At 46.8% G+C, this 12,802-nt stretch overlaps 1 protein-coding gene across 19 annotated transcripts in view; it reads right to left on the bottom strand.

Moving 5' to 3' along the window:
• EP400 (E1A binding protein p400) overlaps positions 1–12,712 on the bottom strand; it is a 114,226-nt gene extending 101,514 nt beyond the window's left edge. For 8 of the 19 annotated variants that reach the window (XM_082417155.1, XM_082417144.1, XM_082417157.1 and 5 more), the window contains exon 1: positions 12,319–12,710. The gene's annotated coding sequence lies outside the window, so the exon portion shown is untranslated. Of the gene's footprint in view, positions 1–8,562; positions 8,894–12,318 lie in introns of all 19 variants that reach the window. The other 11 variants (XM_082417150.1, XM_082417160.1, XM_082417152.1 and 8 more) reach the window with 4 other exon arrangements.
• Between the last annotated feature and the right edge of the window lie 90 nt (positions 12,713–12,802).

Here is a 12,802-nt window from a genome sequence, read left to right as displayed (position 1 = left end):
ATTGATATTTTTAAACCAGGAGACTTCACAAAAAAAACGCAAGTTGTCAGCTTCATTCATTAAAAAAATCCAAGTACTGGCCACACTGGGCCACATCCCACCCGACAACAAGAAGCGGGAGCTGAGCAGAAGCTCCAGGCCGCCAGGCTCACTGCACTCACCACCACAGTCAACGCGCCTCCCCACACCAAAGCCAAGGGCCAGGCACCGTTCACCACCCAGGGAACACTGCTGTTAGAGTGGAGAAGCATTCTATACTGGACCATCAAGAGGGCCATTTCTGAAAGGGAGGAAGCCCCCACGTCCAATGCGCAGCATCTGCATCAAAGAGCCCCTAACGGGCCATGAAGATATGCAGAGGCAGAAACCAGAGAAAGCCTGGCCTGCCAGAAATAAGGCCAGCTCCACAACTTCCTAACACAATCACCAGCATCAACCAGAACCCAGGCTTGGCCTTCTTGACTAACATCAAAACCCACCAAAACACTATGACTATCTCTCTACAAGGTTGCTCACAAGTAACGAACCAAATGCCTGATTCAATTCACTAACACCTAGCCTATATTTATGAAATGGGATTTTCTATTGCAAAAATCAGTAAAACAAAGTAAAACTCCAAGGTAAGACTTGAAGCTCAATTTTTCAAGCACATTCACTTGTAAACCCATCACTCATGATGACAGAAACATGAATTAAAACTAAGCTGAAATATCATTTCTCATCTATCAGCCTAACAAAATTCAAAAGCCAGACAACACAATCTGTTGGTGAGACTGTGGGAACCAGGCCCTCTCAACTCTGCTGTGGGATGTTAAGCTGTACAACCCTACAAAGGGACCTAGCACCATTTAACCAAAACCACACATGCTCAGGACTTCCCTCGTGGTCCACTGGTTAAGAATCCGCCTTCCAATGCAGGCGACGTGGGTTTGATTCCTGGTCAGGGAACTAAGATCCCACATGCCGCAGGGCAACTAAGCCCTCACGCCACAACTACTGAGCCCGCACGCCACAACTAGAGACGCCCACGCGCCACAACGAAGAGCCTGTACACCACAACAAAGACCCAGCACAGCCAAAAAAAGAAGAAACTACACATGCTCTTACTCTTCGACCCAGCAGTCCCACTACACATTCACCATGAATATCCACCTCCAAAATGAAAACACACAAGCACAATGTTTACTCACTACGGCATTATTTGTAAATGCAAAATACCGGAAATAAACTGCACGTCCATAATATTTCAGAGACCGGTTGACTATATTACAGTACATTCACTTAATGGAGTACTACGTAGCTGTACAAAAGAATAAGAAAGATCTCCATGAACTGGTATAAAGCAATTTACAGAACGCATACTGCTAAATCTAATAAAGTGTAAAAGACTATATATGGGGAAATAATTTTGTATAAGAAAGGGGAAATGAAAAACAGACGGATGGACTAATTAATGGAAGGACAGAGACATACCTTTCCTGCATTCATTCATTCATTTATTTTTATTTTTATTTGCCTGTGTTGGGTCTTCATTGCTGCATGCAGGCTTTCTCTAGTTGTGGCGAGTGGGGGCTACTCTTCATTGCGGTGCACGGGTTTCTCACTGCAGTGGCTTCTCTTGTTGCAAAGCATGGGCTCTAAGCGTGCGGGCTTCAATATTTGCAGCACGCGGGCCCTAGAGCATGTGGGCTTCAGTAGTTGTGGCACATGGGCTCAGAAGTTGTGGCTCACAGGCTCTAGAGCACAGGCTCAGTAGTTGTGGTGCATGGGCTTAGATGCTCCATGGCATGTGGGATCTTCCTGGACCAGGAATCGAACCCACATCCCCTGCACTGGCAGGTGGATTCTTAACCACTGTGCCACCAGGGAAGCCCTATCTGTTTATTTTTGTAAAAAAAGAATGCAGGGACACGGGTTCGAGTCCTGCTCCGGGAAGATCCCACATGCCGCAGAGCAACTAAGCCCGTGCACCACAACTACTGAGCCTGCGCTCTAGAGCCCGCGAGCCACAACTACGGAAGCCCGCACGCCCAGAGCCCATGCTCCACAACGAGAAGCCACCACAATGAGAAGCCCGCGCACTGCAATGAAGAGTAGCCCCCACTCGCTGCAACTAGAGAAAGCCTGCATGCAGCAACGAAGACCCAACATAGCCAAAAATAAATAAATAAATAAAAAATAAATAAACAGATACATTCCAACAAACAAAAGTCCAGGACCAGACGGCGTCACTGATGAATTCTACCAAACATTCAAAAACGATTTAATGCCTATCCTTCTCAAACTCTTCCAAAAAAATGAAAAGGAGGCAACACTCCCAAATTCATTTTACAAGGCCAGCATTACCGATACCAAAACCAGATGAGGACACCACCTTTTAAAAAAGAAATTACATGTTAACATCCTTGAGGAACACAGATGCAAAAATCCTCAACAAAATATCAGCAAACTGAATTCAACAATGCATTAAAAGGATAATACACCGTGATCAACTGGGACTTATTCCAGAGATGCAAGGATGGTTCAACATCAGCAAATCAATTAACATGTTACACTACATTAACAAAATGAAGGATAAAAATCATATGATCCTCTCAATAGATGCAGAAAAAGCATTTGACAAAATTCAACATCCATTTAGAATAAAAACTCTTAACAAAGTGGGTATAGAGGGAACATACCTCAACGTAATAAAGACCACATATGACAAGCCCACAGCTACATCATACTCGACAGTGAGAAGCTGAAAGCATTTCCTTTCATATCAGGACAAGACAAGGATGCCCCCCTCTTGCCATTTTTATTCAACACACTTTTGGAAGCCCTAGCCAGAGCAATTAGACAGGGAAAAGGAATAAAAGGCATCCAAGATCAAAAAGAAGTAAAACTGTCACCATCTGCAGGTGACACGATATGATGTATAGAAAATCCTCAAGACTCCACCAAAAACCTGTTACAGTTAATAAATGAATTCAGTAAAGTTGCAGGATACAAAATCAATATGCAAAAATCTGTTAGATTTTCATATACTAAGAATTATTAGAGAAGTTAAGGAAAAAACCCATTTACAATTGCATCAAAAAGAATAAAATACTTAGGAATTTTCTGGCCAAGGAGGTAAATGACCTGTACACTAAGAACTGTAAGACACTGATGAAAGAAACTGAAAATGACACAAGTAAATGGAAAGATATCCTGTGCTCTGAGACTAGAAGGATTAATATTGTTAAAATGTCCATGCTACCTAAAGCAATCTACAGATTCAATGCAATCCCTATCAAAATCCCAAAGGTATTTTTCACAGAAATAGAACAAACAATCTAAAAATTTGTATGGAACCACAAAAGATCATGAAAAGCCAAAGTAATCTTGAGAAAGAAGAACAACGCTAGAGGCATCAAGCTCCCTGATTTCAAACTATATTACAGAGCTTTAGTAGTCACAACAGTATGGTATTGGCATAAAAACAAACCCACAGATCAATGGAACAGAACGGAGGGTCCAAAAATAAACCCACACATTTATGGTCAATTAATTTATGACAAAGGAGGTAAGAAAATACAATGGGAAAGAAACAGTCTCTTCAATAAATGGTGTTGGGAAAACTGAACAGCCACATGCAAAAAAATAAAACTGGACCACTATCTTACACCATATACAAAAATTAATTCAAAATGGATTAATGACTTGAATGTATGACCAGAGACCATAAAACTCCTAGAAGAAAACACAGGTGGTTAAGCTTCTTGACATCTCTCTTGGAGATTTTTTTTTTTTTTGGATCTGACTCCAAAGGCAATGGCAACAAAAGCAAAAATAAACAAATGGGACACATCAAACTTAAAAGCTCTGTGCAACAAAGAAAACCGTCAACAAAATAAAAAGGCAATCTTTTTATAGGAAGAATGGAAGAAGACATTTGCAAATCATATATAAGGAGTTAACATCCAAAATATATAAAGAACTCATGCAGCTCAATAACAAAAGAACAAACAATCCAATTGAAAAATGGACAGAGGATCCGAATAGACATTTTTCCAAAGAAGAAACAGATGGCCAACAGATACATGAAAAGATGCTCAACATCACTAATCATTGGGCAAATGCAAATCAAAACCACAAGATATCACTTCACACCTGAAAGGCAAATCGAAACCATGAGGTATCACCTCACACCTCATACCTATTATCAAAAAGACCACAAATGACAAATGTTGGCAAAGATGCAGAGAAAAGGGAACCCTCATGCACTGTTGGTGGGAATGTAAACTGGTGCAGCCACTGTGGAAAACAGTATGGAGGTTCCTCAAAAAAAATTAAAAATAGAACTACCATATGACAATTCTATTACCAGCAATTCCACTGTATCTGAAGAAAACAAAAACACTAATTTGAAAAGCTATATGTACCTCTATGTTCATATGCACCATTATTTACGATAGCCAAGATACAGAAGCAACCTAAGTGCCCATCAGTAAATGAATGGATTAAGAAAATGTGAGATATAAAAGGGACAGATATAGAGATATATACAATGGAAATTACTCAGCCATAAAAAAGAATGAAATCCTGCCATTTGCAACAACATGGATGGAACTTGAGGGTATTATGTTAAGTGAAATAAGTCAGACGAAGAAAGATAAATACTGTATGATTTCATTTATATGTGAAATCTAAACAAAACTCACAGATACAGAGAACAAACTGGTGGTTGCAGTGGGGGTTGGGTGGTAGGCGAAGTGGGTTAAAGGGGATCAAAAGGTACAAACTTCCAGTTATAAAATAAATAAGTCCTGGGGAAGCAGAGCTTGGGAACTGTAGTCAGTAATATTGTGCTGCATATTCAAAAACTGCTGAGAGTAAATCGTTTTTTTCTTTAATTTTATTTATTTATTTTTGGCTGTGTTGGGTCTTTGCTGCTGCACGCGGGCTTTCTCTAGTTGCGGCGAGCGGGGGCTACTCTTCGTTGCGGTGCGCGGGCTTCTCACTGCGCTGGCTTCTCTTGTTGCGGAGCACAGGCTCTAGGCACGTGGGCTTCAGTAGTTGTGGCTCACGGGTTCTAGAGTGCAGGCTCAGTAGTTGTGGCGCACGGGCTCAGCAGCTCTGCGGCATGTGGGATCTTCCCGGACCAGGGCTCAATCCCGTGTCCCCTGCATTGGCAGGCGGTTTCTTAACCACTGTACCACCACGGAAGCCCCGAGAGAGTAAATCTTGAAAATTCTCATCACAAGAAAAAAAAATTGTAACTCTGTATGACGACAGATGGTAACTAGACTTATTGTGGTGACCATTTTGCAATGTACACAAATGTCAAATCATTACGATGGACACCTAAAACTAATATAATGTTGTATGTTAATTATATTCCAATAAAAATAAGCAGATACATACATTCTGTATATATATTTTTTTCTTAAAAATATATTTCCTAGTTATGTCCACTTAAGAGTCTGGAAGCAATAACACCCCATAAATACCTGCTTACTTTTGCAAAAAAGGAAGTCAGGAAGAATAAGCCAGAAATGAAGGGGGTGGGTGCAAGCAGACTGGCAGGACAGCGAAGGAAGGGGCGCTTCTGAGTACACCATCTCATATCATTTTGACTTTTAGAATCATGTTAAAGTGTTACATGTTCAAAAAGCCAAATTAAATCAATAGGGATGAAGAACTCCCTAAAACTGAACGCAAACAGAAGCAAAGCTAACTCTTGAAAGGACAACATAATCACCAACGGAACGGGGAAGGAAGGCACGGATCAACTCCATGATGCTGGATAAGAACAGGGAGTCAGTATCAACTCATGGTTTTTCCTTAAAACACATTTCCTGTCTCCTGAAATGGCCTAAAAACAATGCCATCCTGGCAGACGGGAGGAAAACTAGGGGCAGAGAGCTCTGCAGAACAAGCAGCAATGTACACAGCCTCGCGGGGGGGGGGGGGGGGGCGGTGACGGAAGACAGAGAGAAAGGTTAGGAAACTTTAGGACAGTGGTTCTCAGCTGTTTCACCTCCATCTTTGAAAAAAATAAACTCATGCCATCGTTTACCACCATTTGTATTTCAAAGTCAAGTCAACAATGGGACTACAAACAAATCCAAGACTAAGTTAAGCTTCTCCTTTCAACCTGGGGCTCTGCTCAAACACAGATGCAGCTGCACACACACTCTCACTCTCGAAAACCAGCAGAGTTAAGGCTGGAGGACTAGTGACAGGCACAGGCGGGTTAAGAAAGGCCAGGGTGACGGGCGCCACTCAGGGCACCGCGGGGGCCGCGTCGCCACACAGCGCAGGCCTCTGCGGGGCTGAAAGGCAGGCAGCGTCGGCCGGGGGAGTCTGAGGTCCGCGAGCTCCAGGCACCACCACCACATCTCAGTTTTGTGAGAAAGCGATTCAGGGGGAGCCCAGGCGGGGATGGAGACTGACCCCCATCAGCAGAGCGGTGGCAGCTACACCACGAGGACCTTCACCCCCAGACACCCCACGTCTAGCCACATGAAACCTCCCTCTTTTCCTGAAAAAGCACTGCCATCCTCCAGAACTTCCCTCTGCGGAGAATGCTCTCTGCCCTCTACTCCCTGGTAACCTGTATTCAAGGGCTTTTTATAAGTTGTCTTTGTGCTGCCCTAAGTAACTTGATAGACACCCCAAAAATGGACCAACTACCTCTGCCAGAGGAAGTAAAAAAAAGGCTTAAATTAAACACATTAAAAACAATGCTTTCACTCATCTTGAATTGCTCCCCCAAATTTTTTAAAAGATGGATGGATACATGGATGTGTGATAAAGCAGGTCAGTAAAATGTTAATAATAGAAAACTAGGTGGTGGGTATCTAGGTGTTTACTGTAAAATTCTTTCAATCTTTGTGTATCTTTGAAATTTTTCATAGTAAAATGTTAGCATCTATTAAGATGGTAACACCAGATGTCACTTAACAAAAGTCCTATTGGCTAACAAAACATTCATTCTTCTCCTACCTCAGAGCAGGTTATGAAGGTTCCATAGTAGTTCCTAAAATACATAAGTTCCAAAAGATATAAAATGGACTAAACTGAGTTTTAAAACTGTCTAGGGTGCATTACACCATGTGCTACTACAGAGGCCTGACCTCTCTGGGGCTGCAGTGGAAACGGAAGCCCAGACTTCATGTCCCCAACGCCCCTTCTGATTAAAATCATGGTGTTGGTGGTGGGTCCTTAACCTGATGGGCCAGCGCCCCCTGTACTACACCAGGTGGGATCTATCTCAGCTTGAGAGGAACATTCAACACAAACTGAAGAAGTGCTTCCTTAAACACCAGCGAATAAAGCTACAAACGCCCAATTCATTATTCTGCTGCTCTATCTCAACCTTTTTTTCCCCATTGTCCCCCTAAGAAGCCTATTTAGGCATTTCTCTCCCAATCGTCCCCCATGAAGTTGTAAACCATAGCTATACTGTATATGTGTGAAGTACTATGACCCTTTGGGATGCCACAAACCACTGTCATACTAATTATTTCTCACCTTCCTCTCAAGAACCAATTCTGATCACCTTGTGGGAGATACCACCCTCACAGAGAATGTAGCTTCTAATATATAGAAAGAAACCTATTTTTGCAAATTTTCTGTACATCTAAAGTTATTCCAAAGTGTTTATTTAAAAATTAAATAGAGGCTTCCCTGGTGGCACAGTGGTTAAGAATCTGCCTGCCAATGCAGGGGACACGGGTTCGAGCCCCGGTCTGGGAACGAAGATTCCACATGCCGTGTAGCAACTAAGCCCGTGTGCCACAACTACTAAGCCTATGTGCCACAACTACTGAAGCCTGCACACGTAAAGCCCGAGCTCTGCAACAAGAGAAGCCACCGCAATGAGAAGCCCTCGCACCACATCCAAGAGTATTCCCCGCTCACCGCAACTAGAGAAAGCCTGCGTGCAGCAATGAAGACCCAACACAGCCAAAAATAAGTAAAATACATTTATATAAAAAAAATTAGGGCTTCCCTGGTGGCGCAGTGGTTGAGAATCTGCCTGCTAATGCAGGGGACACGGGTTTGAGCCCTGGTCTGGGAAGATCCCAAATGCCGCGGAGCAACTGGGCCCGTGAGCCACAACTACTGAGCCTGCGCGTCTGGAGCCTGTGCCCCGCAACGGGAGGGGCCGCGACAGTGAGAGGCCCGCGCACCGCGATGAAGAGTGGCCCCCACTTGCCACAACTAGAGAAAGCCCTCGCACAAAATGAAGACCCAACACAGCCAAAAATAAATAAAATAAATAAATAGCTATTAATTAAAAAAATAAAAAGTTAAATAGACCAAATATCAAATAAAAATCTTAAAGTCGCAATCTAGATTAAGAAAATACGACTCAACTATATGCTGTTGACAAGAATACACTTTGAAAAGAACTGCATACAAGGGACTTCCCCGGCGGTCCAGAGGTGAGGGTTCGGTGCTTTCACCGCTGAGGGTCTGGTTTCAGTCCCTGGTCAGGAAACTTAACACCCTGCAAGCCGCGTGGCATGGCCAAAAAAGAAACAAAAAAATTTTTTTTAATTTAAAAATAAAGAAAGAAATGTATACCAAATCAGTCAGTTTGGGGAAGTCAAGGACGAGGAGAAAGAGCCAAGAGGAACCTCATCACACTTGGGGCACTTCTGTCCTGTCCGACTCTAATGCAACGTGAATCGTTCATTCATTACTTGCACTAAAAGGCTGGCAAGAATCCAAATGTCCTTCAGCGAGTGAATGGATACACCGTGGTCCATCCACACCGTGGACTACTGTACTACGCCACAAAAAGAAACATTCTCGGTACACGCAGCAACCTGGATGGATCTCAAACGCATTATGCTCAGTGGAAGAAGCCAGACTCAAAAGGCGCCACGCTGTGTGAGCTCCTTTAGCTGACATCCTGAAAAAAACAGAAAACACACACTCAGGGGTCAGAGGCTGCCAAGGGCTGGGGAAAGAGTTGACTACAGAGTGGCAGCACAAGGGAACTGCTGGGAGGGAAGGAATTGTTTTGTACCCCAACTGTCATGGAAATTACACATTTGTCAAAATTATCTGAATTCTACTCCAAGAAGTGAATACTATTAAACGTACATTAAAAAAAAAAAAAAAAAAAGCTAAGTCAAACAGCAAAGTGAGGATATGCAAAGACCTTCCCTTCCACTCAGAACATAAATGATTTTTAAAATTTATTTCTACAATAAAATAGTGCGCCTAAACAGGATAAAAATTTCTGTTGGTTAAAATAAAGCAAAACACACAGAAGGGGCGGGGCTGAGATAACAGGCCCAAAGGACGCTCTACCTGGAAGAAAAGTCTAAGGGCCAGGGTCTTGATTCCTAAAGGCAGCGGGTACTTAGTCCCTCTACAGGGGGCCGAGGAGCAGAAACAGGCTCCAGGGCAAGACGTGAGGCCGCAGCCACAGTCAGCTGCTTGCCCTGCAGGCGCTCACTGCCGCCACACTGGGAGTGCGGGACCCTGGGGGTGCGGGTCGCTGTGCAGAGAGAATGCCAACGAGAGAATTCAAGGCATAAGACAGACGGCCCCTGTGAATGGTCCACGCGAAGGACACCACGCTGCCTGTGCAGGACGTCCAACTTCACCCAGGGCCCCCTGAATGCAAGATCCAGCAGCTGAACCCTTCCTTCAGTGGCCTCCGGAGCTCCCATCTCCAACTGCAGGAGTCAAATTCAATTCTCTTTATTTCTACCTACGAAATCCAAACCTCATCTCATGCGTAAGTCTCTACTAGAAAAGCCAATTTCCCTCCTCTAACTCACAGCATGCGAAGTCTATTCCTCAGCAACCCCTATAATTTTTAATTACCCCTGTGTGCCTAGGTCCCTACCAAATCCATCTGGTTTAGAAAAGAATGTGTCCATTAACTTATTTACTCAACAAATGTTTATTAAGCACGTACGCCATCAGACACGATTTGAAGCACTGTGTGTACGAGAGCGAACAAAGCATAGTTCCTGCCCCATGGGGGGCAGTAAGGCAATGAACAAAGCAGAAAGTGCCAGACCATCAGTGCAGTGGCAAAGCTCCGGGCAAGGGATGGAGCATGTGGGCGAGTGGGCAAGGTGCTGGGTTATCCAGCAGCCTCTCTGAGGAGGGAACTTCTGAAAAGAGAACTCAGTGAGAGGCAGACCCGTGGCACGTAGGGACCTGATGTTTCCGGCAGAGCCGATGCATGTCCAGGCCTGAGCTGGGTGTGGCTGGAGCCAGGTGACAAGGAGTGGGGTCAGGACATGAAGTCACAGGGGCAGCAGGGACCTGGGCACAAGGGGCCTCATAAACTGCCTTAAGGACTTTGGCTTTTTTTCTGAGGGAGATGAGAAAGCATGGAGGGCTCTGAACAAAGCAGTGCATCACCTGAATCTGTGCTGAGAGTCAACTGCACAGCAGCTCAGCTCAGGTGAGCAGAGAACAGGGAGGAGATCACTGGAATAACCCAGGCGAGATGACCCGGGGGGCTTAAATGACAGCTGTAGCCAAGAAGGCAGTGAGAAGCAGTCAGGTTTGAGATCAATTTTTAAAGTGCCGACCGATCAAATTTGGAACATGGAAGGAACGCAGAGACCACACAAGGAGCTCTGTCCTGAGCAACAGGAAGAATGGAGCTGCCTCTGACTGAGACGCAGCAGTGTATAAGCAGGTTTCACACATGTTAAAGTGGCTGTTTGGAAGATCCTGCCAGGAGATACACATTCAGGGCGTGTTGACAAGTGACCTAGTCGTGACACGGGATGAGATCACCCAGTGTACAGACCAGAGAGGAGGTGGGAGGACCACCTCGAGGCATGATACTTTGTATAAGTTAGGGAGATGAGAAGGAACCAGCAAGGAGGCAGAGGAGAGCAACCATCAAGGTAAAAGGACAATCAACAGAGTTGTGTCCCAGTGCCACCAGGGGACAGCGATTCAAGGAAGCCATGGGAGGTCCAGTCAAAGGCTGCCAACAGGGGGACTTGGCAATATGGTGTCACCTAACCCCAAGAGGGGCTGTTTCAGAGGCGAGGTGGGACCAAAAGCTTAGTTGAACCAACGTTCAAGAGAAATGAGAAGAGGAGGAAGTGGTGATAGCGAGCTCGCGATTCTTCCTAATTCTGGTATAAAAGGAAGCTAAGCCCTAGAAAAAGTAACGATAGCCGGAGGGGTTATACGTTGATGAGAGTACTCTGAAGAGAAGATAAACTGAAGGCAAAACAAGAATATTAAAGCCATGGCCTGGGACAGGCAAGAAAGAGTGGATCCAACACAAGAAATTAAGTAGATAATGGTTCACTGATACTACCCACTAACAGCAACTACTGTAGAGGATTTCATGGCACCTGCTCGTGCTAACTGCATGTTTTTAAAAGCACACAGAATTACACTGTACAATCCCCATTATTAAAAAAAAAAAATTACATGAATAGAACAAGGGGCCACAAACAAACTGCTAAGTGTGCTTATCTTTGGGTGGTAGAATGATTTAGAGTTTTAAGATGTATTTTTACATTTTTTTCCAACCATTCAGAGAGCATATTTATATTTCATTGGTTCCACTAAAAAAAATTACAAAAACCATTTTATTGCACATATCAGGTAAAAAAAAAAAAATCACCAGAAAATACAAGTAAGCGAAGAGAATAAAACTCATCTATAACGCCCGGGATAAGCATTACAGCCCGCCGCTATGTTATTCTTCTCCGACTGAGGGGGTGGCGTCTGAGCAGAGATGCGGGCGGCAGATCTCTGCAGGAAGCTGTTCCGGGCGGAGGGCGCGGGCAACGCGAAGACCCCGGGGTCGACAAGCCTTAGCCAGCTGAGGGCTGCAAGTGGGCGAGGAAGGGGGGCTGGAGGCGGCCGCACGCCGCGGCGCTGCAGGGCTCCCTGGCCGACGCGCCTGACAAGTCACTCTCCCTCGGCACCTTTGCCCACACCTGCGCGGGACACCTCGCGCGAAGGAGCGAAGCCGCGCCATCCCCATGCTGCGGAGAGTGTCGGGCATCGAACCCGGACCACCACACCAAAAGAAAGCAACAGACCTGACTTGAATCCCGCGCACGAAAAACAATGCGAGGCGCCCCGCGGCCCCACGGCCCACTCACCGGGAGGAACGGGCCGGCCCGCAGCGGGCCCGCAGCGCCCCCGGCCGCCGCCGACCCCCCTCACGACCGACCGGTCCCGGCGCCGAGCCCGTCCCGTCCCACAGCCAGCGCCGCGCGGGGCCTCCTTCCCCGCGCCCCGGGCCCCCGCCGGGGGGCTCCAGGGGGAACCGAGGCCGGGGCGCAGGCCATAAGACCCCCGGCCCGTCGTCCCCGCCGCGTCCACACCTACCCTGGGTCTGGGCCGCGCTCCTCCACGTCGGCCTGGGGCTGGGGACCGGGCCCAGTCGGCGCCGTTCCGCTCGACACATCCGGGGCCCGGCCGGAGGAAGCGGCGGCGCGCCTGCTACGGCGAGCCGGAAGGGACGCGCGCCCCGCGCTCGCAGCTGCGCGTTGGCGCCCGGCGTGACGTCGGCGGAACGGGAGGCGTGGAGACGGCGGCGAGAGCTAGACAGGCACGGCGAGGGCGCGGGCCAATGGGCCGGCGGCGGAGCGGGCGCCGGGTTTGTGGAGAGCGGAGGTTGCCCTGGGGGCGCTGCGAGGACGAGGGCGCGGGTGTGCGCTCGCTCCTCCCGACGCAGCGCCTATTGCGCGCCGGCTGCTGGCCTCCGGAGGAGGTCCCGGAAGCCCGCGGGGCCGCCCATCCCGGGGGGGCGGGGTCGGCTGCCGGCGCTGTGGGCGGGGCGAGGGGCGGGCAGGTGGGCTGGCCGAGCAGG

The sequence above is a fragment of the Balaenoptera physalus genome (assembly GCF_965194825.1).
Source record: "Balaenoptera physalus genome assembly, chromosome: 12".
Taxonomy (NCBI): domain Eukaryota; kingdom Metazoa; phylum Chordata; class Mammalia; order Artiodactyla; family Balaenopteridae; genus Balaenoptera; species Balaenoptera physalus.
Note: the sequence above shows the minus strand (reverse complement) of the source record. Positions and strands in the feature narration are given on the sequence as shown.